Source organism: Mesoplodon bidens (genome assembly GCF_964165515.1).
Source record: "Mesoplodon bidens genome assembly, chromosome: 15".
Taxonomy (NCBI): Eukaryota; Metazoa; Chordata; class Mammalia; order Artiodactyla; family Ziphiidae; genus Mesoplodon; species Mesoplodon bidens.
This window is the reverse complement of record NC_138171.1, coordinates 22428608-22456101: the sequence shown is the minus strand read 5'-3', so window position 1 is coordinate 22456101 and position 27494 is coordinate 22428608. Positions and strand designations below refer to the sequence as shown.

At 56.2% G+C, this 27494-nt stretch overlaps 1 protein-coding gene across 2 annotated transcripts in view; it reads left to right on the top strand.

The window, feature by feature from the left end:
• The first annotated feature begins 7557 nt into the window (after window positions 1-7557).
• The window catches only part of SRC (SRC proto-oncogene, non-receptor tyrosine kinase), a 57179-nt gene continuing 37242 nt past the window's right edge, over window positions 7558-27494 (top strand). For both annotated transcript variants that reach the window (XM_081255354.1, XM_081255353.1), the window contains exon 1: window positions 7558-7897. The gene's annotated coding sequence lies outside the window, so the exon portion shown is untranslated. The remainder of the gene's footprint in view (window positions 7898-27494) is intronic.

Genomic DNA, 27494 nt, shown 5'->3' with positions numbered 1-27494 from the left:
TTTCGTCCAGCAGCACAGTGAGGCTTAGCAAGATCACATGGGTTGCAGATGGTGGGGCTGCATCTTCTGGACATGGAAGCTCATAGCTCTCTGGCCCTCCTGCTCAGGGTGTTTCAGCACCTGTTTCCCCTTCTGGTTTGAGAGCCCCCAATGGGCAGGGTCTGTGTCCCTGGACACCAGGCTCAGGGGAGGTACTGACCCATGGACAAATCTTTTTTTTTTTTTTTTTTTTTTTTTTTTTTGCAGTACGCGGGCCTCTCACTGTTGTGGCTTCCCCCGTTGCGGAGCACAGGCTCCGGACGCGCAGGCTCAGCGGCCATGGCTCACGGGCCCAGCCACTCCGCAGCATGTGGGATCTTCCCGGACCGGGGCACGAACCCCTGTCCCCTGCATCAGCAGGCGGACTCTCAACCACTGCACCACCAGGGAAGCCCCATGGACAAATCTTTGAACCTCTTAACCTTCCTTCATCATGATGAGGACCTAGACTGGTGTCTTGTATACAGCAGGCATTTGATAAACACTTGTGACATTGAAAACCCTTGATCCTAGTTCAAGCTGTCATAAACTTGCATATGACCTTGGGTGAATCTCTTCATTCCCCAGTCCTCAGTTTCCCAAGCTTTAAAAGGAAATGTTTAGGGACTTTCCTGGTGGCCCAGTGGTTAAGAATCAGCTTTCCAATGCAGGGGATGCGGGCTCAATCCCTGGCCGGGGAACTAAGATCCCACATGCTGTGGGGCAACTAAGCCCACGCGCCACAACTACTGAGCCCTCGCACCTCAAATAGAGAGCCCACGTGCTGCAAACTATACAGCCCATGCGCTCTGGAGCACTCGTGCCACAACTAGAGAAGAAAAAACCCGCATGCCACAAGTAGAGAGAATCCTGAGCATCACAACTAGACAGAGGCCCGCACACCACAACGAAAGATCCCGCGTGCTGCAACTAAGATCCGACGCAGCCAAAAAAAAAAAAAAAAAAAATTAATTAATCTTAAAAAAAGGAAATGTTTAGCAACAGCTCTCTTGGCTTCCTGTCTGTCCTAAAATTCTGTCCTTTGCTCTAGAACATGATACGGCATATACCCCCCAACCAATTTCCCCTACAACTAACATCTTACATCAATATGGTTCATTTGTTACAACTAATGAACCAATATCGATGTATTATTATTAACTAATGTCCATACTTTATTCAGAGTTCCTTAGTTTTCCCCTAATGTTCTTCTTTTGTTCCAGGATCCCACCCAGGATGCCACATTACATTTAATCATCGTGTATCCTTAGGCTCCTCTTGGTTATGACAATTTCTCAGACTTTCCTTGTTTTCGATGACCTTGACAGTTTTGAGGAGAACTGGTCAGCTATTCTGTAGAGTATCTTTCTACTGGAATGTGTCTGATGTTTTTCTCTTGATTACACTGGGATTATGGGCTCTGGGGAGGAAGACAACAGAGGTGAAGTGCTATGCTCACCACATCATATCAAGGGTACATATTATCACAGTGACTTATCCCTGTTGGTGTCGACCTTGACCACCTGGCAGAGGCAGTGTTTGTCAGGTCTCTCCAAGGTAAAGTTACCCCTCCACCCACCCATGCTGTCCTCTTGGGAAGGAAGAGAGTCGCTGTGAGCAGCCCACACCTCAGCAGCTGGAGTTATGCACCCCTCCTTGAGAGCAGAGTATAGTATTCGCATTTTCTCCTTCTTTAGTATCTACTTTTCAAGTACTCCCACAAAACACTGCTACATTCCATCTCCCCAACAGGCCTGGGAAATGTGGGAGATGGAGACATTCCATGAGGTGGAAGCAGAGGCTCAGGGTGGGAGGGATCAGAGGTTGGGTCAGGCTCTGTGGGTCTTGCCTCTCCCTGTTGGATGTGAAAGACATCCAAGGTCTGGGCAGGACAGGACCGCAGAGCCTGAGCTCCAGACTCAGGAAGGCTTGAAATTGAGGTCCTGCCCTCCCCTGCCGTGGCACATAGTCTTGCTGAGCCTCGGTTTTCTCCATCGGTACAATGGGGATAACAATAGCTCCTACATTGTAGTGCTGTGAAGAACAAACACCTTGCTACACACGGACCCCAGAACAGGGCCCTGCCCAGGAAGCTCTGCACAAGGTGACTGTGGGCTGTTGTGACGATGATTATTTTTACAAGCATTCTTTGAAGACCTCCTGTTGCAGACTTGTCTCCTCTCTGCTCAGCAGGTTTCTAAGCCCCTCTGATCTGTAGGGTCACAGCTCTGGCTGCAGATTTCCGCCCTGCCCTCTGCCCTCCTGCCAGGCCTGGCAGATCAAGGGCCCTGGCTCCTTTTATCCTTTCTCACAAACATTCTGAGATATGGCGGAAGGAGGCCTGGGCTGGAGGGGGGCTGGCTCTGCTTGCCGGTGACTCTCTGTGTGACCTTGGGAGAGTGTCTGTCTCTCTCTGGGCCTCTACTGTGGCCTGAGGGGAGTGATGTGATGAATGGCTGAGTTTCTTGGGGGGGCAGCCAGGTGTCTCCCCCATTTTCATGTGGACAGGGCTTTTCCTCCTGTGACACCCCCCTGTTTTGTCTCCAGACTCCCAGCTGAGAAAAATGTTTGAACAGCACGTTTCCCATCTGTGAGTTGGCCGTACAGCCCCAGAAGGTGAGTGTGTGTGGCGACACTCAGAGGTCAACCCTGTCATTGGCTTGTCATCACTTGGGCTCCACCTGCTCAGTTGCCCACTGTCTCCATCCTTTCCCTGGAGGTGGAAGGATGCTGGAGGACCCTGCTGGTGGCTGACCACCCCTGCCGGAGGCTGGCCTCTGAGGAAGCACCTGCTCATTTGCTTCCAGCTGCTTTCGACTCTCATGGGGCTGGGGAGGCTTCCCTGGCGTCCTGTGTCTTAGGCCTTCGGGCCAGTTTGGCCTCGCTCCTTGGGTCACAGGTAGGTGCCCGTGCACACACACCGATGTAAGCCGGGGGCTCCACCTCTGCTGGTCCTCAGCTGTGGTTGCCATCAGCCCAGAGGCCTCCAGACTGCTTCTCCCTGCCCCTCAATCTGCCCCCCACTCAGTGACAGCACGTCTCCCCAGGCCCTTCTCTGTTCACAACTCTCCATGGCTCCCCACTGCCTCCAGGAGAGAAGCCAAGCCTGGCATTCAAGGATCTTCAGAGCTCCCCTCGGCCTCCCTTCCCGCCTCCCTTCCCTCACCCCAGCCCGTCCATCAAGTGGTTTCAAACACAGCATGTTTTTGGCCTCTGTGTCTTTGCTCATGCTGTTCCCCCGCCCAGAACACCTTCTCTTTCGTCCCATTTTCACCTGCAACTGCTTCCTCCGGCTTCTATACTTGCCATAGATGACCTCCTTCTTTCACCAGCCCTCCTACGCCAACACACGTGCTGAGTTAGAACCCCTTCCTCCGGGCCCCACCAGCCCCCGATGCTTGTGCCTAGGACACTGTCACTCTTCCCTGCCCCTCCAGGCTGTGAGCAACTCCAAGGCAGACACCAGATCTGGTTTGTTCACTGCTGTATCCCTCGCATAGAGCACAGACCCTAGCACGTGGTAGATGCTCTGTAAATATTGACTGAGCAGAGGAAGGAAGAGTAAGCCTTAGCCAGGGGCTGGTGGCTGGAGAGCATTCCAGGCAGGGGGACCAGTGCAGATGCCCCAGGGCGGAATAAGCTTCTGTGATGGAGTGACAGCAGGGAAGCAGGCTTGACTAGGAGGGAAGGGGACCAGGGCTCACAAGCGAAGCCTGAGCAGTTGGCAAGGGCCAGATCAGGCTGATGCACTGAGGCACTGGGCATCTCTGTGTAAACTGTAAAGTGCAGTGCCATGAGAGGTGCCAAGCCCACTCCACAGCCTCAGGCCAGAGCCTGCCCACTTTTCCACCTTACCCTGTAGCCCTGAGCCCAGTTCTTCGAATAGACAACTCACAGCAAACCATCTGGGGAAGGACAGGGCTGGTCTGGAATTTCCCACCGAGTGCCTGTGATGGGTCAGCTTCCCAGTTGCTTTCCAAGGATGAGCTGGGCTCAGGGTGGGTGGGAGCCAGAGCCACCAGGGCCCTGGGTGAGGCGCAGGCGGTGCCCCTGATCCTGTGGCATGAGAAAGCTCTCGCCACAGGTTTGCTGCTAGTTGTGGCGGGCCAGGCCTCACCTCCCACGCTCCATCCTGCCCTCAGTTGTGGCTTTGACCCAGGTGGGGGGAAGGAGGGGAGAGGAGGTTTCCAGAGACAGAGAACTGTATACAGCTGGTGCTCACCATCTCCACAGTGTTGACATCAATAACATCTGTCATCTGCTGGGTGTTTTGGGTTGGGAAATTATCCCTCTTGGCGTTCCAGGCCCGGCTCAAACTGTGTATACCATCGGTGGTCAATAAGTGTTTGCTGTCCATTAGTGATGATGAATGATTTACAGGTATTAAGCAATGAGTTTCTGTTTTACTATCTCTTTTTTTTATTATTATTAGTTTCTGCTTTATAACAAAGTGAATCAGTCATACATATACATCTGTTCCCACATCCCTTCCCTCATGCATCTCCCTCCCTCCCACCCTCCCCATCCCACCCCTCCAGGCGGTCACAAAGCACCGAGCTGATCTCCCTGTGCTATGCGGCTGCTTCCCACTATCTATCTACCTTACGTTTGGTACTGTATATATGTCCATGCCTCTCTCGCTTTGTCACAGCTTACCCTTCCCCCTCCCCATATCCTCAAGTCCATTCTCAAGTAGGTCTGTGTCTTTATTCCTGACTAACTATCTTTTTTTTTTTTTTTTTCTTTTTGTGGTATGCGGGCCTCTCACTGTTGTGGCCTCTCCCGTTGCGGAGCACAGGCTCCGGACGCACAGGCCCAGCGGCCACGGCTCACGGGCCCAGCCGCTCCGCGGCATATGGGATCCTCCCAGACCGGGGCACGAACCCGTATCCCCTGCATCGGCAGGCGGACTCCCAACCACTGCGCCACCAGGGAGGCCCTGACTAACTATCTTTTAAGCAAAATAATGCACCAAGAGTCACTTACTGATCCACCAGGCCAGACTGTCAACTCTTGCATCTACATAATCCCGGAAGGTGGTAGGATTGTTGCTCCCACTTTACTGATGAGTAAACTGAGGCTCAGAGAGGGTGGGGTCACAGAGTCGATGAATGGAAGAGTTGGAACTCTTGTATGTGGATCCCTAGGCCGAGTGCTCTCTCTGGCCAACCGGGCAGTGCCTGCCCTGTGCCAGGCACGGGCCAGGCCATAGTCCCTGCCCTGTGTATGGGGACAGATGCACCCTGAATGGCTTGGGGTGTGTCTCCATCAGAGGTTTGTCAGGAAGCATGTCCTGGAGGAGGTGGCACTTACTTAGGACCCTGATGGACAGGGAGGGCTGGGCAGCTAGAGATGTGGGGCAAGCATTCCTGGTAGGGTTTTACAGCCTGAGTGAAGGCCCAGGGGGGTGGTTGAAAATAACGAACTCTTCCAATGCTCAATCATGAAACCACTGTGCTGGCCACATCCTCCTGAACGACCTCCTGAGAACCTCAGCCGCGGAGCCGAGCCAGTGGTGGCTCCAGGTGGAAGGCTGCATCTGTGCTCATAGAGCCAAGCTGTGTCTCAGCTGCCCCCACTCCTCCAAGAGAGCGGGTAGGGTATGAAAAAGGCTCAGACATACTGGGCATACATTACTTCATTTCATCCTCACGTGAGCCTTCTGAGAGGAGCATTATCTTTAGCCCATTTTGCAGGTTGACATAGTGAGGCTCAGAGAAATGGCCTGCTCAAGGTCACATATCCACAAAGGGGCAGAGATGGGACTTGAACCCAGATCTGTGGGTCCCAAGTCTGTGCTTTTAAGCCCTCTGTCATCCCAGCTCTAGAAGAAGCTCAGAACTTTCAATTGAACTCCTGGGGATGAATCTAGTGATATGCCAGTAAATATTTAACAACTAGCTTTCTGGAAGGAAAAAAGCCTTGATTTGTAGTGTTTGCTGATTTCCAACGTGTTAGTACTTCCACCACGGCTGATGTCAAGGTACCAACATGACATCATTGAACTTGGAGTTGGGAAGAGATGAACACAGTCTTTCGGAAGAGCCAGCTCCAGCACACCACTGGATGAACAGCCCACCCCTAGCCCAGGCCTCCAGTAAAGGCCTTCAGGCCTGTCGGAGGAGTGAATGAAGGCTGAGAAACCTGCTCCTCCAGCTAGGGGCCCGCCCAGTATCCTGGGAAGCTGCGGTTAATCTTTAAGCCAGCCTTGCAAATATGTGCAGCCATTTCACCAGCCCAGGCTGGCTTCTGGTGCTGGCTCTGCTGCTGACTTGTTGTGGGGCTTCAAGCGGCCCTTTCCCCCTCTGGCCTCAGTTTACCAACCATAAGAGCTACGCTTCATTGAGCACAAACTCAGTCACCCTCACCCTTGTCAGTTTTAACTTTCCCAGGAGTCCTCTGTGGCCATGTTCACTCCTGTATCATAGTTGAGGGGACCTGGGCTGGGGAAGTTGATGGACTTGTACAAGGTACAGTGGGTGGGCAACTAGTCTAGATTTGAACTCAGATCAGTCTGGCTTAAGGCCGTGCTCATTCCTGGTCTCTTGGATACTATATTGTACCCTGAGGTCTTTGCCTCCCATATTCTAGGGTTCCCTCCCCAGCTCCTTTCAGGAGAAGCCCAGGCTGGTACCATTTGGCCCGGCTGGGCCTTACTTTCCCATCTGTGATATGAGAGAACTTTCAGAGAAGGAAAGTAGAGGCAGATGGTGGCATTTAAAGCTGGATTCAGGCTCACCTTCCCCTGTGCCATAATTCCAGGGAGACATGTGAAAAGCCAAGGGTGGGGCACCCAGCCCCAGTAGGGCAGCCTGGGTCCAGAGATGGTGGGAGTGGGGGGAGGGGTCAGATAGTGGTGCGGGGAGGTTTTGTGGCTAAACCAGCATTTCCTCAATGTCTCCTCCTTTCTCTGCTGCACTCCCTGCCTCCTGTGTCCAGATGTACTCAGCCTCTTTATCTACTTGGAAGTGTAATTGCCACTAAATACCTGCTTCAGCCCCCTCCTAAGCAGGAGTATCTGGAACCTGCTGACTTCGGACGGGCTGCCTTAGTTACTTTTCTTCTTTCTGATGCACATTAAAATGAATGCATATCTATTTAGATAAACGTTGCTCTTTACCACACCGTCCTTCCTGCTTCAGTCCCCACTTTGCGAAACTCAGGTCAAGGCCAGGGTCTAAGGTCTGGTTCTTGTCAGATGACTCCTTTCTCTGTGCCTCAGTTTCTTCATCTGTAAAATGGGGATAATCGTTGGCCCGCCCAGCCCAGTTGGTTGGTAGGAATAGATCCTAAAATTGACCTGAACCGCTTAGCCTGGCACCTGGCAAGAAGTGAGCGCTCCATCAGTGCTGCTGTTGATTATTACTAATAATTTCGGGAGAGGTAGATTTGGGGTAAATGGGGTGGGTGGGCTGGGGGGGAGTTAGGGAGGGCATTTTGGCTTGAGGGCTGATGGGTGCCCCGAAGGGTAGGGAGCGCTCTCAGGGCGGGGTGGGGGCGGGGCTTCTGTGCCCGGTGCCTCCGCCCCCCGTTCCCCGGCCCGCCGGGACCCTTGGCGTGGGGAGGCCGCGCACGGGTCTCTCCCAGGTCACCGGCGGGGAACTGTCCCGGCGCGCTTCCTCCTTCCTCCTCCTCCCGGCGGCTTGCCGGGCCCCTCCTCCCTGCTCGCGCGCTCCCTCCCTCCTCTTCCCCTCCCCAGGCCGCCGCCGCCTCCTCCTCCTCCTCCCTTTCTCTCTCGATCTGTCTCTCCCGGCCCGGAATCCATTCCGGCCTGGGAGCCGGAGCGGCCAGGCCGCCGTGTGCCCGAACCCCTGGCCGTCCGGCGGTCGGTCCTCCGGTGCGTCTGTCTGCCGGTGCGTCCGCCTGCCCGCCGGCCCAGGTGAGCGCCCCCCGGCCCTCCGCCGGCCCCCAGTCCTGGCCCGCGTGAGGGAGCCCCCGCCCGGGGACCACCCTGGCGTCGGATCGCCGGGCCGCGGGGGCTCCTGGCCCCCCCTCCAACCCCCACCCCCCCGGGCCGAGCAGCGATCCGGGAGCGCAGGGCGGGCGCACCGGGACTTGTCTGGCGCGGCCTTTTGTTGTGATGCCGCGGGGGGAGGGGGCTGGGTGGGGGGTGCGTAGGGGTCCGGTCCGCGCGGGGACCCCCTCCGGCTCACCGTCCCTCTACGGGCCCCCTGAGAGCAAGCAGCGAGCCGGGCCTGAGCCCCCGGGCCAGGTCTAGGCCAAATCTGCAATCTGAGCCAGTCGGCGCCGCCTCTGGCCGCGGCTGCCCGGCCTGGCGCCCCCAGCCCTGGATGGGGGGTGGAGAGAGGGCGGGCAGGGTGGGCCTGGGGGCGCCGGGTTGGGGGTGCCGGGCCGGGGCACCAGGATCTGCCTCTCCTCGTGGGGCCTCGGGTAGGGCCTGGTGCTGCCGGCCTGGAAGGGACTGGCCAAACTGTGCTTGGTCCCTGCTGCCCACAGCCCCCAGCCTCGCCTCTCGACAGGCCCAGCTGCCTGTCTGCTCAGAAGTTGGCAAAAGTTTTGGGATTTCGCCACCAGGCTGGGTCCATTTGTCCGCCTGGGCTGGGCTTGGTGGTGGGTTTGAGTCCTGACATGGGCCATCACTTACTTGCCCTGCTGTGTGTCCTCAAACAACTGCCTGCCCTCTCTGAGCTAGGGGTCCTCATCAGGCCCCGCTGTGGGTCTGGCTGGGCTTACTGGGCTGGTGGAAGGATGGGGTGAACAGAAGGGGTTCACCTGTGGGGTAGCAGTTCAGCCTCTGGGGCCTTCAGGCAGACTTGAGAGTGGACGGAGCCCGTGCGTGGCCCTGGGTGAAGCTTCCCGGGCTTCAGGGACTCTGTCCAATTGGGACAGTGCTCTCTGGGTCACCTGGGGTGAGTCCAGGCCCAGCCATAGTGCAGCTGAGACCAGACGATTCCAAGAATGGACCAGGCTGGTCCTGTTGCTGACCCTCATCTTGGCCTCCTGACTGGTGAGACAAGACCTAGGCTTCTCGTCTCACTGGGTGACCTGGGCCAAGGGACCACCCCTCTGAGTCCACATGTGTGCAGTGGGGCTCCTCAGGGGAAGACTGTAGGCACTTCTGCAGGGAGGGGCTTAGCATGTGGTAGGTGTTCAATAAATGAGCACTTCACTGGATGAATTACCTAAAAAAGATGGGTGGGAGGTGAGATGGCTGGTCCTAGGGGGGTGGATTGGTGCCCCAAAAGCCACCTCCTAACCCTCGAGAAAGAAACAGCCCCGGCACAGTCTTGCCACCCAGCAGCTGTGTGACCTGAGACAACTCACTACTCCCTCTGGCCTCAGTTTTGTTAAGTATAAAATGGGCCCATGATAATGATAGCTGCTAACATCTACTGAGCACCTCCTATGAGGCAGGGACTCTTGTGTATCTCCATTTTGCTGGTGAAGAAACTGAGGCTCAGAGAGGGGAAGTGACTTGACCAAGCCACACAGTTTGAAGCTGGAATGAAAGCCTAGACCTCAGAGTCCCTGGTCTGGCTGCCCTTGCGTCCTTCCAGTGGTGGGGGAACTAGGGTTGCCCAGTATGGGACCAGGCACGAGGCAGTGTTGGAAAAGACTCTACTGATGAGTGAGTGATTGGGTGGAAGCCACGAGGCCCTTTTGGTGATGTGGTGATGTGGTCTTTCCACCCAGGGGAATGATTTACAGTGTGTCACCTCTTTCAGCTGACTGCCTGCCTAGGCCCTCCTGTGCGGCCCCTGGGCCTTTGATCCTGAAGGTATCCCTGCTGGGAGTGCCCTTTCCTCTAAGAGCTGCTTGTCTGCTCTTGCTCTTTAAGGCTTAGCTTAAGGCTCACCTCTCCCAGGAAGGCCCCCCAGCTCTCTCCTCTCCTCCCCTAGCTTCTTGCCACAGCATGAAATATCCCCAGCTCATAGCTAGTTCCTGCTTTGGCTTCTTCCCTGATTGTGACCTGGGGTTGGCGGGGTGGGGAGGGGGGCTTGTCTAGCTCCCCCAGAGCCCCAGGAGCCAGGGAGGAGATGGCTCAGTGGCCTGTTGACAGACCGCCCATCCCCTGGTCCTCAACTGACCCCGTTTCCCCAAACCTGCCGAGATACAAGCATCCATGGCCCTGTATTGAGCGCCTACAATGTTCTAGGGGCTTGGAACTTGGGCTGAGCAGTGTGGTGATGGGTTAGCAGTGGGAGCTGTAGGAGGCCTCAGGAGGCTTCCAGGAGGTGGTGACAGGAGCGGGCAGCAGTTCCCTCAATGAAGAAGGGGCGGAGCGCTATTTCTTCCCTTCAGCTCAGATGTGCCCCAGGGCCCCTGGGGTTGTGGGGAGCGGTCAGCCTGGGTGCGTCCTTGCTGGGGAATTGTGAACAGGTCCCTGGCTGCCCAGAAATTCAAGTCTAGAGGGTGAGCCAAGTAGCAAACAGGTTGCCAAATAAATTAATATATAATCACAGATGTGATAAGGGCTCAGAGGGAGAGGCGTGGGGTGCAGAGGAATCTCGGAGGAAGCGTGGAGGAGTTGGCCAGGCATGGAGCTAGGGCTAGGGCTTACCGGGCAGAGGGAACTCCACGTGCAAATGTCCTGAGGTGGGGAAGCGTGTGCTGTTATGGAGAAACAATGAGAAAGCCTGTGAGTCTGGAGCGTAGAAAATTAAGGGGAGTGGGTGAGAGGTGAGTGAGGGGGTGTTGTCAGCAGGACTGAGCCATGTGGGGCCATATGGGCCTTGAGGCGGAGCTTGGCCTTCATCTTCCCACAGGGGGCTGATTGGTGTCCCCGGTGTTAACAGCCCCATGTTGGGGACCAGGGGTGCAGAGGTGACCAAGGCACTTGGTGGAAAAAATCTGTGGGCTGGACTCCAGGTATTCTGTGAGGGCCTAGGTCAGATATCAAGAGGAGGAGGCATTTGAGGCTGGGCTTTGAAAGGAGAGTAGGAGCTCGGTAGCTGGAAGGCAGGAGAGGGTGAGAGCCAGGGGTTGGGGCAGTGCCACGTAGGGTGGCTGGAGACTGGGAGTGAGGTGGGGAGCAGGGAGGGGTCCGCTGGGGAGATGGAGACAAAGCTAGGGTAAGGGCTCAGGACTCAGACAGGCTTGCATTCAAGGTCTGACCGTGCCCGCCTGCTGTGTGTCTTTGGGTCATTCATTCTCTCTTTCTGAGACTTAGCTTCCTTGTCTTGCAAATGGGAACAGTAAATATCTTCCTATCAGGTGAGGGTTAAAGGAGGGCCATATGCCCAGTGCCTGGAGCCCGCAGGTGCTCAGGAAATGGGACCTGCCTTGTATGGTGTGACACTGGGCGGGTCAGTTCATCCAATAGGTCTGGCCTCCCCAGCTGTCCGGTGAAGGCTTTGAGTAGATGATTCCCACTGATTCTGAAGGTGCTGGTCTAGGAAAGGATGCTGGCGGCCAAGGCCACCTGTATACTGGGTGACTTGAGTCCTGCCTTGCCCTCTGTGTGTGAGGAGGCTGAGCTGGGAGAGTTCTGCTGGTGTAGCCCATCCCAACTTCTTGAAAGCTTGCCTTTGGTGAGATTAGCCCCATTTTCCACATGTAAATTCTAAGACCCAGAGGGGAAGACACTTGTTAGGGTCTCCCAGTTGCCAAGTGACAGGGCCGCACCTAGGCTGTGGGACTCTGGGCTCCTAGTCCAGGGCTGGGCCTCCCGTGTCTCTGCAGGCCTTACAGCCCCTTCAAAGGCCTCCACACCCCTGCCCTGGGCTTTTTGACCGGAGCCTCATTTCCTGCCTGAGTTGTGTGGCTCCTGAGCCTCTATCTCCCTTTGGGTTTCCCCGGCCCTTTACTTCCCCTCCATTGCTCCTACCACCTTATCTCCATGGTAAACCACTCTGGTTTCCACTCGAGCCCCTAGAGGGGTGGGGGCCCCTTCCTTTGGGGGCATCTCAGTTTCCTCATCTATGAAGTGGGGGTAGTATGAGTCATGGCTCCCAGGATATCCCAAGGGGACTGAAGTAAAGCGTTTAGGACACATTAGCTCGATAGATAGGGGTGGGGAACAGCCAGACACCTGCTCGAGTCCATTGCTTTCTGGCAGCTGACACCCCCTTCCTGTGACTCAGTTTCTGAAGCTGCAAAATGGGCATGGAGGTTGCACTTAGTACGGCCAAAAGGAGGATGGGGTGAAGCTGTACCTTATGCTGTCACCTGGTAGCTGGCTCTGCATCACTGATCCTGGGGTGGGTGACCCAGTAGGTACCTCCCCTGTGTTCAAGGCCCTGTTCCCAGCTGTCTGTCCAAAGGCAAATCTCTCAGCCTCTCTGAACCTCAGCTTCTGCACACCTCCCTTGTGAGGATTAAATCAGAGAATGTCTCCCAGCAGCTTGAAACTATTGGATGCCCAGTAAATGTTACGTCTTTCTTTCCCCCTTTCCCTCCCTTGCGGGGACTCACATATTACCCAGTCTAGGGATGGCCCAGGGTTAGGGTTAGGGTTAGGGTTAGGGTTCGGATTAGGGTTAGGCCTAACCCAGACCTAGATTGCTGTGTTGAAAAACCTTCTGAGATGCAGTCTTGGCTTCATGGGAAAGAGTGCTCTGATAGATTAGTAATGTCTGCCCCAGGCAGAGGATTAGACATCACTGTATGTGTGCCATGAGTTTGTCATTCCTGATCTATTCTGACCTTCTCTTTTCACAGATGGAATTGAGGCCAGAAAGACCCAGGACATATTGTCCAAGCAGGGAGAAAAATGCACATCTCCTATCTTTTCATCCAGGGCTCTCCCCACCCAGCCAGCCTGTTCCTTCCCACAATACAGTGCAGGGGATGGGGGGCTGAGTCAAGGAGTAGATGATGGGGGAAGATCCCAGAGGTGGAAGCCAGACCCCTGATTTCCCTACCCCTTTCTGTGGGACCTTGAGCAAGTGACTTCCCCTCCAACCCGAACCCCAGTACCTCCCCTCCCCGTGAAACTACCCAGAGAAGTTCCAGAATAAAATGAGAAGCAAGAGAGGAGAAGAAGCCAGGTGATCTTGCCCAGGTCCTTTCCTCCTCTGGTCTTCAGTTTCTTCATCTGTCCGGCATGGAATCTTCCCTCCTGAGGCTCTGCGACAGGGATCCTAGCCGGGGTTCTCCAGGGGGCTGGCCCGGCTGAGTCCTCCTTGATGACGTGTGAGCCTGGCGATGTCAGCGGGGCTGTGGGGGGCTGTTGAGAGACTGTGGGGATGGGTCCTTGGAGTCCTCAGACCTGCTGGGCTGTGAGGCCGGCACAGGTGGTCTCCCAGCGGGGGGATGGAAGTTGGGGTTAGGGTGGTGTCGGGAAGCTCAGCCTCCCTGTCAAGGTCTGATTATCTTTTCTCCCGCTGCTTTATCCAAATTTGTGGCCTTGACTTTTACTCTGTCTGATGTCGAGGTCCTCACTTGTGCCCTCTCCGGCCAAGTCACAGCAAGGTGACTTATTCTATTCTTTGTCCCATCCCTGGGGTGGGTGGAATTTTTGTTTCTATTACACAGAAGAGGGAAATGAGGCTCAGAGAGGCCAAGGGCTGGGGCCACAATCACCCAGCGGAGTGAGATGTGAGCCCAGACTTCCGGCTTCTGGTTGATGTGAGGCATCTGAGTCCCACGGGGTGTGCGCTCAGCTTGGCTGAGCTCTTTCCCTGGGTAGAGAGTGGATGTGTTTCTGGGCGGGCAGGTGATCCTGACTTTCTGGGCTTCCACCTCTGACTGGTGGATCTCCACTCAGATCTGGAGGACTGGGATCTTGCAGGGATCCCCCAGCTTCCAGGATTGGCACATAATGGGTGCTCCATGGATGCTCACGGACTAAAGGGAGTGGAAGTAGCCAGACCTTTGGAACGAATTGGTTCTGGTTCGAGTCCTGGCTCTGCCACTTGTTTGCTATGTGTGATTGTGGGAAAATGGTTGCCCTGAGCCTGAGTCTCCCCATCTCTGAAGTGGGGACGACAATGCCAGTACAGCTTTGACAAGGTGGCGTGAGGGTCAGGTGAGTGAATTTGTGTCTGCTCCGGCGCAGGGCCCCCACACAATAAGTGTTTACGATTTCTGAGTGTCTGTGATTATGAAGGTAATTCCCTGACGAGGCGGGAATTCTGGGTCTCTGCAGGTCAATTGATCCAGGAACGCTAGGGCTGAGACTGGACGCCTGTGTCTAGGCTAGTCCTATGGGGTGGGGCTGGGGGGGGCGGTTAACTAGAGACAGACAAATTTGGTGGCTGGACCTACTGGAAGCCGCCAGCTCCAGCCAGCCTCTCTGAGCCCACCTCCCGCCTCAGCCCTTGCCCTCCTGTGGCTTGTCAAGGCCTCCCAGTGCCCTGAGCCCTGGCATTCAAGGCCCCCTCACTGAATGGGTCCATCTCTCTGAAGCTGGCTGCCATTTGAGCACTGGGTGCTTTGCGTCTTTGCCCACGTGGCCTGGAGGCAGGGGCTGTTACTGCTCTTGTGGTTTGGGGAAGGTCCCCAGCAAGGGCCCTTGGAGGTGCTGGTGGTCTGGGCCGAGCTCTTCCCTCTGCTTCACCCTGTCACCTCCCACACTTCCCTTTCACTCAGGGGACCTGTTAGCCTTTCTGAACCATCAGCTGCCTTCCTGCTGGCCCCGGGTTTTCCAGCGTCCATGCTTTACCCCGTGGGTCCTGCTGCCTGGTGTGCCCTCCCTCTCCACACGCATCATGGCTAAGATGCCTCTGCCTCCCGAAAGCTTTTGCTGACCATCCTCTCTGCCCCAACCCAAGTCCATACTTTCCATGCTCCCCTCCTCTGCACCTGCCTTGCCCATTCTCTGCCCTCCCTCATGGCTCTAGCACATTCTGCCTTAGATGGCAAGTCATAGGATTCTTTTTGCCTCTAAGGGAGTACGGTGATAGTCATCACTCCCAAGGGTGCCACACTTTACAGTTTACAAAGCACTTTCCTCAGTCGCCTCTGGCCATCCCCAGCAGGGCTGGGAGGGAGACAGACCATCATAAAAAATCTTCATTTGGGGAATTCCCTGGCGGTCCAGTGGTTAGGACTCTGCGCTTCCATTGTAGGGGGTGCGGGTTCGATCCCTGGTCGGGGAACTAAGATCCTGTAAGCCACGCAGCATGGCAAAAAAAAAAAAAAGGCTTCCCTGGTGGCGCAGTGGTTGAGAGTCCGCCTGACGATGCAGGGGACACGGGTTCGTGCCCCGGTCTGGGAAGATCCCACATGCCGCGGAGCGGCTGGGCCCGTGAGCCATGGCCGCTGAGCCTGCACGTCCGGAGCCTGTGCTCCGCAACGGGAGAGGCCACAACAGTGAGAGGCCCGCGTACCACAAAAAAAAAAAAAAAAAAAAAAAAAAAATCTTCATTTGGCAGATGAAGAAACTGAGGCCTCAAGACGGGGTCATGCCAGACACTACTGTCTCTGCTTGGGCAGGTGGAACTGAACCACCCTCCCCGCATAAGCCCTTAGTCTTTCCAGTGAGGAACTCCTCTTTCAGAGCCCTGTGAAAGCCTCGACTTATTATCACAAGGAAGATCCAGAAGTTCAGAGAGGTGAAGTGATTTGTCTGAGGTCACACAGCCTGGAAAGCTGGTAGAGATGGGAGGGTTCCATCTAGGAATTAGAGAAGAGGCAGGTTGTGCCCCCCTTCCCACCCCTTCGGAGTGGAGAGTCAGATACCACCCGGATCCTACAGGAACAGTGAGCCCAGTGGCCCAGCCCTGAGGATTCCTTCCATTGTCATCCGTTCCTTGAGCACATAGTTGAGCCCTTGCCCAGTGCCAGGTGAATAGCTGTGTCTGGTCCCCACAGCATCGCTGCGAGGCGGCAGTTCTGTCCCCATTTTACCAAAGAGGAAACTGAGGCTCAGAGGAGCAAAAAGGCTTGCCCAAGCCACCCAGTGCATGGATTTGGACCCAGGGCCTCCTCAGCACCGCAGACCGTCCCTGCCTCCTCTGGGCTGAGCCCCACTCTGCCTCCTGCCTGACCCCTGACCCCTCCTCCAGCCCCTCCCGCTGCTCCTCTCTGGGCAGTGTGAAGGCTAAGAGCCTCCTCTGGGAAGCCACCCCGCCCCTAGCCCCACGGGTTTCTCCTCTACCTCCATATTAGCTGTGTGACTTTGGTGAGTCAGCTCACCTCTCTCTGCCTCAGTTTCCCCATTTGAAAAACAGGCCTGATGGCAGTATCCACATCACAGACTTGTTCTAAGGATCGAGTGTGGCACTATGCGTGATGCTCTGAGCAATGCCAGCACGTAGTAAATGCTCAATAAATGTTAGCTGTTTTATAATTTGTTTCAACCTGGGGAGGAAGGGAATCACAGCCCCATTCTCCAGATAGGAAAACTGAGACCCAGAGAAAGGAAATAGCATCCACCAGGCCACAGGGGGATGTCACAGCCAGAAGGTTCCTGTGGCACATCTCACTTTCCAGATGGGGAAACTGTCCCTTTCCAGGACTCAGTTTTCTCATCTGTGCAGTGGGTCTGTGCATATTTGAGGGGAGATAATTCCATCACTTTGTACCAATGTGGCTCCTCAGTCCTCAGCCACCCTAGGGTGGGGGTCAGAGGGATGTAGGGGCTCTTGTTCTGTCCCCTGTGCACTGTGGGGCTGTGCCCTGTGTTCTCTGGCCCTGAGTTATGCCAAGTCCCCAAGGCTGGGCCTGTGTAGGAAGCTGAACCAGGCCCTGCCAGGCTTTCTGGGTGCCCTCTGGCTGTCGCCACCCAGGTCCCACCACATCACCTGGTCCACCTGCCTCCTCTGCTCTGTGTCCTGGGCAAATGGCTTCTCTTTTTGAGCCTCAATTTCCTTATCTGTGAGATGGGGGCAGGAGTCTTTTCCTCATAGGACTGTTGGGAAGATGTGATAAGCTCATTCCCCCCAGATGCCTGCCCATGTCGGGCTTATAGAAAGTGCCCAGTCCGTGGCTACGGTTACAAGGATTGGCAGGATTCTGACTAGCAGCAAGGGGAGCAGCATTCCAGGCAGAGGACCCGGCTGAGCATAGGCTGGGAGGTGGGATGGTTTAGGGAGCACCGCATGGGTGGGCGGGGGAAAGTGGGAGAGGACCCCCCACCTTCCAGGATTTGGACCAGCCCTGAGGGAGGTGGGCAGGGTGTCAGTGCAGACTGCGGTGGTGTCGACCTCCCCACCCTCCAAACTTTAGATTTCCTTTCACAGCTTTGGGAGCAGCCACCTGCCCTCCCCACCCCCACCCCTGCCAGGTGTTCCCGGAGGCCCTGGAACCAGATGAGCCACAGTTCTATTTGGGGACAATTCTGCTGTTCCCGTTTCTCTCCTGTGCCCTAGTTTCAGAAACGACGTGGGTTTGGTTACCAGTTGGCCGTTGGTGGAAAGCCCTCTCCCCCACTCCGCCCCTACCTTAGATCTGTGGGCAGTGTGGGCAAAATCGGACTCAGTACTGCCTTTGGGAGCTGCTCCTGGCTTCTGCCCCTGGGCTCTCCAGGCAGGGAGTCGGCAGCTGGACTTTTGATTACCTGCTGGTGAGGTCTGGGCCTTGTGCTGGGTGCTGGGGACCCCAAAGATTCACTCTGTGAGCAGCCTACAACCTGGGGGAGCCAGACGCAGACCCTGATCATTGCCCTACCATGAGGTAGGCACCATAAGAACTGGGGCAGCTTTTATGATGCCAGAAGGGCTTTGCAGAGGAGGTGATAACCTGGCCTGAAGCTTAAAGGGTGAGCAGGAGCTCATGAGGGGAAAAGAAGGGTGAGGGCCTCCCAGGAAGAAGAGACGGCATGAGCAGAGATCTGGAGGTGGGAAAGAGCCTGATGTGTGTCCGTGTAGCCTGGGGAGGTGGGGAGCGGCAGGTCAAGTACAAGGTATTTATTTAGATGATGACTGAGTTGATCAGGCAAGGCTCTGGCCTGGTGCTGCTGGGAGCAGGGCAGGCCTCCTGCTGAAGGTGTAAAGGGAGGACAGAGAGAAGGATCAGGCCGGGCTCAGGTGCTCAGTTACTGTTGCCAAGTGAAGGTATAGCCCACAGAGGCTGGGGTTCAAGATAAGAATCAAGAGCCCCTACCTGGGACAGAAGGTAGGGGCTGGTCTGGGGTCTTGGAGGGAGTGGGTCAGGGAAGACTTCCTGGAGGAAGCAGTACATATGACATACCTGGAAGAATGGAATGGTTCTCTGGGAGCAGGTGGAGCTTGAGAAAGGCCTGAAGATGCAGTGTGAATAGTTGCTCTTGTTGGAGCTCAGAGGAGCGGTAGAGTTTGGCCCTGAGAGGTGGCGGGTGCCAATCAATGGAGGGCTGGGAGTACCCGCCTGGGGAGACCACACACTGCCCTCGGGCAGCGAGGAGAGGCGCGGAGGAGGGGGTGCAGAACTGATTTGTCTGGTGCTGTGGGTAGTGCCCAGCTGAGGGTAGGTGTCCCGTCAGCAGTGTGGCTTTGGTGAAGTGGCTCTGGTGACTGCCCTGAGAGCAGATGGGCCTGGAGAGAGGGTGGGTGGCGGCCAGGCAGGTGGCAGGTATGGGACCGACAGCGGAGCGGCGGGTGAGGGGTGGAGGATGTCTGCCCCCTGGTCTGCCTGCCCACACAGCCTTTCCCTGTGCACACCTGCCTGGCAGGAAGCGGTGGAGACATGTTGGGGCCGGCAGACTCCAAAGGCACCTGGGGCACAGGCTGGGCGTGGGGCGAGGGCTCCGGGGTTCAGGGCCCGACCTCCTTCCCTTGTTGGGTAAACCTCGCCGGGGGGGTAGTCTCCTGGTAGCGTGAAGGGTCCAGGCATGGTTGCCCACTTGTACCTTCAAAAGGCCCCTCCACCCTGCTGAACCCAGAGGGTCTATACTCCAGACATGGTGAGTTGAGAGCTGTGGCTGAAGACTCTGGTGCCAGGTGGGCCTGGGTTTGAATCCCAGCTTTGCTCTTTGCTGGCTGGGAGACCTTGGCCAGATAACTTTGCCTCAGTTTCTATATCTAAAAATTCGGGTCGTCCTAGAACCTCCCTCCTAGGGCTCCTAGGGAGGATTAACGAGATTTTAGAAGGCTGTGCCCAGTACTGTGTCAGTCCCTGGGATCTGGCTTTGGAGCTGTTGGCCCAGCTGACGGGGTGGGGGGTGCCGGGACCTGTTGGGAGGCTGAGGGGCAGCTTCCGGTCTGCCCCGGGCTCTCAGCACCGAGGACAAAGCTCCTTTGTGGTGGGACAGATGGAGTCTGGGAGCCCCCCCTCTTTGGGACCAGGGGGCCATCGGCCCCGCCTTCTCACCCAGTTCCCCTGGGGGAAGAAGCTTCCTCAGACAGAGAGGATGGGAAATGAAAGTCGGGCTGTGTAGGAGGAGAGGCTGCAGTTGCAGAGCCTGGCTGGTGAGCTTGGATGCACCCTTCCCTTCTCCGGGCCACCTTTGCAGAGCCCTGGGCAACCCTGGTAAGTCCCAGGCCCACTGTGTGTGCCCTGTTCACTTACCCATCCGTCCATCTATCCATCCATCCTATCCATCTATCATCCATCCATCCATCCCTCCATTCATCCTTTTGTTCATTTGTTCATTCATCCAGTAATTACCAAGTACCCACTCCATGCTAGGCCCTGTACTTTGGGCCAGTGTCTATTCTGACCAGATGGCGCCGCAGCATCCCAGCTGTTAACTATTTTGAATATTACGCCCACTGCAGAGTATTCAGCTGTGAGTGAGGCAGAAGTGGCCCCTGTCCTCATCAGACATGTAGTCATACAGTATGTTATGTCATCAGAGCCATGGTACATGCTGGGAAGGAGAAGTTGAAGGTTCTCACTTGGGCTGGGGGAGGTCAGAGAGGCCTCCCGTGAGGAGGTAGCTTTTGAAATGAGACTCAGAGAGTGGAATTGGCTGGGCGTGTTGCTATTTAAAACGGTGGTCAGGAAAGGCCTCTCTGAGCAGGAGACATTTGAGTAAAGCACCTGAAGGAAGTGAGGGAGAGTCAGGCATTTGTCTGGAGGAAGTATGCTCTGGGTGGAGGGAACAGCTAAGTGCAAAGGCTCCGAGACAGATGTGTATTGGGTTCTCAGGGAAAGGGGAAGTGGCCAGTGTGGGTGGAGCAGGAGTGAAGGGGGTGGGGCTGGTAGTGTCCACTGCAGGACCTTGGAGGCCCCCCCGCGAGGACTTTGTCTTTTGTCTTGGAGTGTGAGCTGTGAGGGGTGTAAGCAGGAGGGATGGGTTCAGATGGACATTTCAAAAAGGCTCTCTGCCTACAATTGGCCAGCCTGGAGGGATGGACGAGGGGATGACCATCGTGGGAGGGAAGGAGGTGGATTCAGGATGTGTTTGGAGGTGAGACTGACAGGGCTTGGAACTGGATTACATGGGGCACAGGAAGAATCATCCTTCCTTTCTTGGGCTGCTGGTGATGAGGGGCTGAGCCTCTGCCACAGACCACTGGGCTTCTGGTTCACGTTCACTTTCCCTCCCCCTAATCCATCTGGAGGCCCGTAGGCCCAGCAGCTTCTCCACCTTGTCCTGAGGGTTGGACTGAGTCTTCCAGTTCCCGCGGCTTTAAATAGCGGTATCCCTTAGGCAAACCTGGCAGGATCCTACCCATTTTACAGATGAGAGAACTGAGGCTCCGAGTGGTACACCCATGGCCTGGGTTACACAGTGGGGGCAGGGTTGGGGCTTGGCCTCTAAAGACTCAGGAGGATCAATGGATTTGGGGAATATGGACCCTGCCATTTCAGGGGGTACCTGAGATTTCTTTCCTACCCTGAACTGTCTTGGGGAGATAGAGGCTGCCCAGGGGTGGGGTGGGGGCCCAAACTCCAACTTGCCTCAACTAGGCCTCAGTTTCCTCTGCTGGGAAATGGGCACAGTAACAGTCCCCATCTCACCGTGTTGTTGGGAGGACCGGGTGAAACAGTGCATGTAAAGCTGGATGCCAGGCATAGAGTTAAGTGTTCAGTGATCAACACGTATTTTTTTAAATTTATTTTTTGAATTTATTTTATCTATCTTTGGCTGTGTTGGGTCTTCATTGCTGCGCGTGGGCTTTCTCTAGTTGTGGAGAGCGGGGGCTACTCTTCGTTGCAGTGTGTGGGCTTCTCATTGCGGTGGCTTCTCTTGCTGCGGAGCACGGGCTCTAGGTGTTCAGGCTTCAGTAGTTGCAGCACGCAGACTCAGTAGTTGTGGCTCACGGGCTCTAGAGCACAGGCTCAGAAGTTGTGGTGCACGGGCTTAGTTGCTCCACGGCATGTGGGATCTTCCCGGACCAGGGCTTGAACCCGTGTCCCCTGCATTGGCAGGCGGATTCTCAACCACTGTGCCACCAGGGAAGCCCTCAGCAGGTATATTTTATCATTGTTGTTTCTGTGGGGAGTAAGGACGTGTGTGAGTCCGGGCTCTGGCCATGTCTATCCTCAGAGGTGGGCTTTGGGGGCAGGGCTGGAGTCGCCGAGGTGGCCTCTTCTAGATAAATCGGCACCTTGGGATGGAGGGTCCCTGAATCCATGCCCAGCACTGCTTTCCACCTGGGGAAACGGTCCTGAAAGGGCCACGATTGGCTCAGGGCTGTGCAGCACCGTGGGGCAGAGCCAGGCTTTACACCAGGCTCCCTGCTGCCTTGTCCTGCTCCGGCGCCGACCACTTCCCGGCCTTGCCCTTCTGTCTCGGGCTTCTAGGCTGTGGACGGGTCCTAGCGGGAAGGGATCCTGCCCTTTACAGAGCAGGTCAGGGCCTGGGGTCTGGAAAGGGATCCCCCTACTGCCCAGGAAGAAACCCAAGAGCCGCTCGGGCTGGAACAGTTCTGTCTCCACGGGGCCGGGATTAGTGGGAGCAGCACCGTCCGCTCGCTTAGCTTTCTCCCTCCCTGAGCGGCAGGTCCCGGCTCCGGCAGCACCCCTCCATCTGCCCGCCGTGCCAGCCTGAGCCTGCAGCGCCCGCCCCGCCCTGGCCTCACTGGCAGAGCCGGTTTGAGGCCTGCCAGCCCTGAGTGTGTTCGCACCGGGAACACGGGACCAGACACGTTCCGGATGCCCTGGCCCACGGACGGGCCCTGGCTCACGCTTCACTCACTCCTAGCTCATGCAGCAGGCATCCCCGGTACCCATGCCATGCCTGAGGCCGTGCCAGGTGAGGCTCGGGGTCTACAGCTGTCTCAGACTTGCACACTGTCCCATGTAACCAGGGTGGTCAGAGGCTCTGCCACGGGGGCACGCCAGGCAGTGGCAGGAGAGTGCAGTGGTCGGGGCATAGGCTGTGGGGCTGGGCAGACCTGGGGCTGAGGCCTGTATCTCTTTATCTCCTGGGGCCCGGGGTAGGACCCATTCATCCCTCCCTCCCTCCTTTCATCCCTCCCTCCACTCCTCCCTCCCTCCCTCTATCCATCCCACCATCCTTTTCTCCCTCCCTCTCTCCTTCCATCCCTCCCTCCCTCCCTCTATCCATCCCACCATCCTTTTCTCCCTCCCTCTCTCCTTCCATCCCTCCCTCCACTCCTCCCTCCCTCCCTCTATCCATCCCACCATCCTTTTCTCCCTCCCTCTCTCCTTCCATCCCTCCATCCCTCCCTCCATCTACCCCTCCCTCCCACAAATATTTACTGAGCGCTACTATGTGCCAGACAATGTTCTAGAGGCTGGAGATACAGCAAAGAACCAACCAGACAAAAATCTGTGCTCTCACAGAGCTGACATTCTAGTGGGGGAGACAAAAACACAACCAATAAGGAAAATATGCACGTGGTCTGTTAGAATGTGATAGGTGTCATGGGTCAAATGTAAAGCTGGGAAGACTGGCTGGGTTGTACAGAATGGGTTGTGATTAGATAGGATGGCGGGCCTGAGGGTGGGGGGGTGGGAGTGGAGACCTCTCCCAGAAGCTCACCTCCCAGGAGGGGTGGGAGGAGCCACGTAGCTCCCTGGGGCAAGAGATCCCAGGTAGAGGGAACAGCCGGTGCAAAGATCGGAAGGTAGTGGCAGGCTGGAGTGTTGGAGGAACAGCGAGGAGTCCAGGGGAACAGAGCAAGCGCAGGGAGAATGACATGAGGAAAGGGCCGAAAGATGCGGGGGTGTCCAGGGAGGGCCTCTGGACCCTTCTGATGTTGGCTCTTACCTCCCAGTGAGGCAGGGGCCGCAGGAGACTTTCTGAGAGCATCTGGCTGCTGTTGTGGCGAGCAGACTGGGGGCTGACCGTGGAGACAGGTGGACCAGAGGGACGACTGCATTGGTCCAACGAGGCGAAGGGGTGACAGTGGTTGGCCCAGGCTGGGGCAGTTGGTGGGGCAGCAGGGGGTCAAACATTGTTTTGCATTATTTTATTTCATCTTCCTTTTTTTTTTTTTTTTTTTTTTGCGGTACGCGGGCCTCTCACTGCTGTGGCCTCTCCCGTTGCGGAGCACAGGCTCCGGACGCGCAGGCTCAGCGGCCATGGCTCACGGGCCCAGCCGCTCTGCGACATGTGGGATCCTTCTGGACCGGGGCACGAACCCATGTCCCCTGAATCGTCAGGCGGACTCTCAACCACTGCGCCACCAGGGAAGCCCTCATCTTCCTTTTTAAACTCTTTGTTATGGAAGCATATTAGCATAACAAACCTCATGAACCTGTCACTGAGCCCCAAGCACCACCCATGGCCTGGCCTGTCCCCTCCACACCTGTTCCGTCCCACCTCCTTCCTGTGTCATTTTAAAGCAAATCCCGCACGCATGTCTTCGTTCACGTGTAAATCTTTCAGTATGTATCTCTAAAAGATGAGACTCATGTTAAGAAAGTAGCCACAAAACCATAATCTACCTGAAAGAAATGCACAATAGTTCCTTAATATCTGCAAAATCCCCTTCGTCCCCAGATATATTTTGAGGTGAAGCTGATGCCTCCGGGCCTCCCTGTCTTTGCCGTTTTAAAGCGAGGTTCATAACGGCCCCTCCTCCCAGGCTGCTGTGAGATAATCCAGGTAAAATACTGAGCACCGGGCCTGGCATACAGTAGGTGCTCAACAGGTATCAGCTGCTACCCTTATTGGTTAATGGCAAATACTTACAGCACATTTGCTAAGGTCTGGGCTCTGTTCTAAGCCCTACAAATATGACTTCATTTAATCCTCACAGCAATCCTTGGAGGTAATTATTATTTTTATCCCTATTTTATAAGTGAGGAAACGGAGGCACAGAGAGGTAGAGTAACTTTTCCAAGGTCACACAGCTAAGAAGGGTCAGAGCTGGGTTTTGAACCCAGACAGTACAACTCTTTTTTTTTTTTTTTTTTTTTTTTGGCTGCACCACACAGCTTTCGGGTCACAGTTCCCAGACCAGGGATTGAACCCAGGCTATCACAGTGAAAGCACTGAGTCCTAACCACTGGACTGCCAGGGACATCCCCAAGCAGTACAACTCTTAGTCCTCATGTGATGGAGGCTATGTGAGCCCAGAAAAAGAGAGGTACCTCTCTCAGTTGGAGGGTAGGCAAGGTCAAGTATGACCTGTGGTCAGGCCCATAGGGTGCCCTGGAGTTCATGGGGGGCATGGGGAGGTGGGTGGTGAAGCCTCAGGAGAGGAAACAGCATGTGCAAAGGGCTGGAGGCTAGAGGGTGATTACGAGTCCAGGGACGGTTAAGTGGTGGGGAGGAGGGAGTGTGCAGCAGACTCCCCTCCCCGCTTGGCCTTGATCCCATGAACAGCCCGTAGGAGCATTAAGGGTTTCGGCTCTCTTGCTGACCACTGTTCTCAACCTCAGGCTCGGATGCCTTCTCCCTCAGAGACCTGCCAGAGCCCCCATTTCATGGATGAATAAAGGAAGGCCTGGACCCTCCTGAGGTCACACGTCCAGGGTGGCACCTGTGAGCTTTGAGTGTGGGGGGTTGAGCACAGGGCCGGCAGTGTGGAGGGGCCTGGCCACCAGGTGCTTCTGCCCACCCGTGTCCCTGGACGGAGCTCCTGCGTGGGTGTGGGTGGGGGCGGGGACGAGAGGGCACTGTGTGTTCCCAGAGCAGGGAAGCAGCCAGAGCTGCTGGCAGGAATAGTGGGCACCGTGGGCAGGGGCCGGCTGGCATCTGTCCCCCCAAGGCCTGTCAGCCATCAGCCAGCGGGGGTGGAACCACAGGGGCGGGGCCTGGGAAACATGACCTTGGAGAGGCTGGGAGAGAGCAAAACGTGTCACCTCAGTGTTCCCTGTGGTCACCACTGATGCTGGGGGTCTGTTAAGGAATCCTTGGCATGCCAGGGCCTTTGTCCAGGTGCAGATGCTGAGGCCCAAGAGGGGGCGTGACTTGCCGAGGTCACATGGAGATTCTGATGGAGGCCTTCCACTTAGCCACATGATGGCCAGCCCTCATCTGGCCGGGCCAGGTGGTACCTGGCTGGGTCCCTGGGACTTGCCTGGTCTGTGGTCCTTTGGGGCCAGCATCTCCTCTTCTAGCTCCTCCTCAGCCCAGCGCTCCTGGGCCTGGTGCCCCAAGAATCTTATCTTCAGTCTGGGTCCCAGTCCCACACCCTCATTCAAGAGCTGGCCTCCATCTTGCTGTGTGACCTAAGGCTTAGTGCTCCCCTCCTGGCCTGTGAGCTGCCCTCCCCATCCACCTGCCAGTCTGCCTGGCCTGGATTCTGGGATAGAGGGTGTCGGAGCGGGGCGGTCAGTGAAACCTCCCAACCCTGCCAACCTCACCAGCCCCAAAGATGCTCCATGGCAGGAGGACCCAGCAGCCAACTTCTCAGTGCCCTTCCTCTTGGGTGGGGGCCTTGGAGAAGGGAGATAGTGGGTGTGGGGGAGATGGAGGCACCCACTGTGTGCCTGTCTTTCCCCCCATTTTGCTGCTGGAGAAACTGAGGCTACATGACTTAAACTGACCTGGCTCTTTGCCTTTCTCTAAATGGTCCCACCTCTGGGCCTTTGGCCAAGTAATCCCTTCTGCCTGGATCATGCTTCCCCTTCCTGTTTTCACAAACTGCTCAGCCTTTGGACCTCAGCTGAGATGTCCTCTCCTCTGGGAAGTCCACCATGGTTTAGGTGTCTCCTCTGAAGCTGATCACTGTGCTCTGATAGGATCACTGTGGGATGAAGCCTCAGTAACCTCCCCACCCCGTCCCTCTCCGCACACTCAGGGGCCTTAGAAAATCTTCATGGGCTTCTCTCTCAAACTTTCAGGTCTTTCTGACCTAAATTGCTGGACGGGTCCCTCTCGGGGCCTCCCTCCGACCTCCTCGTGCCTGGGCCAAAAGCCTGCAGCGACCCAGTTAAGCTGGAACCCACTCAGTCCAGACCTGCACATCTGACCTTCCTGCCTCAGGGCCTTTGCACTCCACTTCCTGGCTGGGGCAGCTTCCTGGAGCCCTGTGTGCTCATGTGTAAAATGACTGTGGCCATAGCTTGTTCCAGGGCTGTTGGGAGCATGGAAGGGGTAGTGTGAACCCCAGGTGGGAGGGCATGAGGGGGAAAGGTGTGGTCTCCACACCGCCATCAGCACGCCCCATTCCACCCCACCAGCCTGCACTGGAGCAGCCGATGGTGTTGAGTTCTGGGGAGGAGCCTGAGCTGGCCGTGGCCCTGGCTTCTTCCTTGGGTCCTTCCCAGTGGCCCAAGGGGTGGCAGCCCCCCTTCAGGGAGAAGCTCAGAGAGGGAGGAACTTGTCACTTAGCTGCTAAGAGGCGGGATTTTAATCACATCATTTAACCTGTCTGTGTTTCCGTTTCCTCTTGGCTGTAAAATGGGGTGATAAGAATGGCACATAGGGACTTCCCTGGCGGTCCAGTGGTTAAGACTCTGCGCTTCCCTTGCAGGGGGTGCGGGTTTGATCCTTGGTCGGGGAACTAAGATCCTGCATGCCACACGGTGCGGCCAAAAAAAAAAAAAAAAAAAAAAAAAAGCGCTAAATGAATATTAGCTGTTGCTACTGCTGTTAATCTTACGACTGTCATTATTCACACTCCCGTGCTCTGAAGCAGGACTCTCTTCTATATTCCGAAACCACTTGTAGAAAAACGCCTCAGGTGAGCACGTCATTCTTTTGAAAGTCTGAAGGAAGAAAGGGAATCAGAAGATTCCTGCCTACGTGTGGGAGGCTCCAGGGGAGGCAGGAAAGGGTCACAGCCCCCACTTTTGGGATGGACTTGATGGGCCGGCACCCTCTCCCCCGCTCCTCCAGCCTCAGCTTCCTCCCCTGTGGACACGGGCCAGTGCTGGTGGTACCTACCCCCTAGGGCTGTTGCGAGGAGGGCGGGGCATCAGCTGGGGACCCAGCCTTGGAGGTTCACAGGGTGACAGGTTCATTCCGTAAGTGGTCCTTCTTGGGCTGTGTGGCCTTGGGCCAGCCACTCCCCCTATCTTGGCCTCCATTACCCTAGTAGAAAATGGACTGACTGAGGGCCCTGCTTAGTCCCTGGTGTAATAACTCCCTGCGAGAGCCCAGCTGGGACTGGTGCCCTTGGGGAGAGGGGCCAAAGTGGCCTGGGGCCAGGAGAGCCAGGATCCCCAGCTGGTCCTCTGCTGTCTTGGATGGTGGCCTGGGCACCTGACTTGGCTTTTCTGAGCCTCTCTCTGTTGCCTTCTCTGGGAGATGGGGGCTGATCGTCCCTGTGAAGCAGGGTCCTGGTGGGAACTGGAGAGCTGAACAATAACCATGGAAATAATAAGGTAGCAGTGGTGGTCGC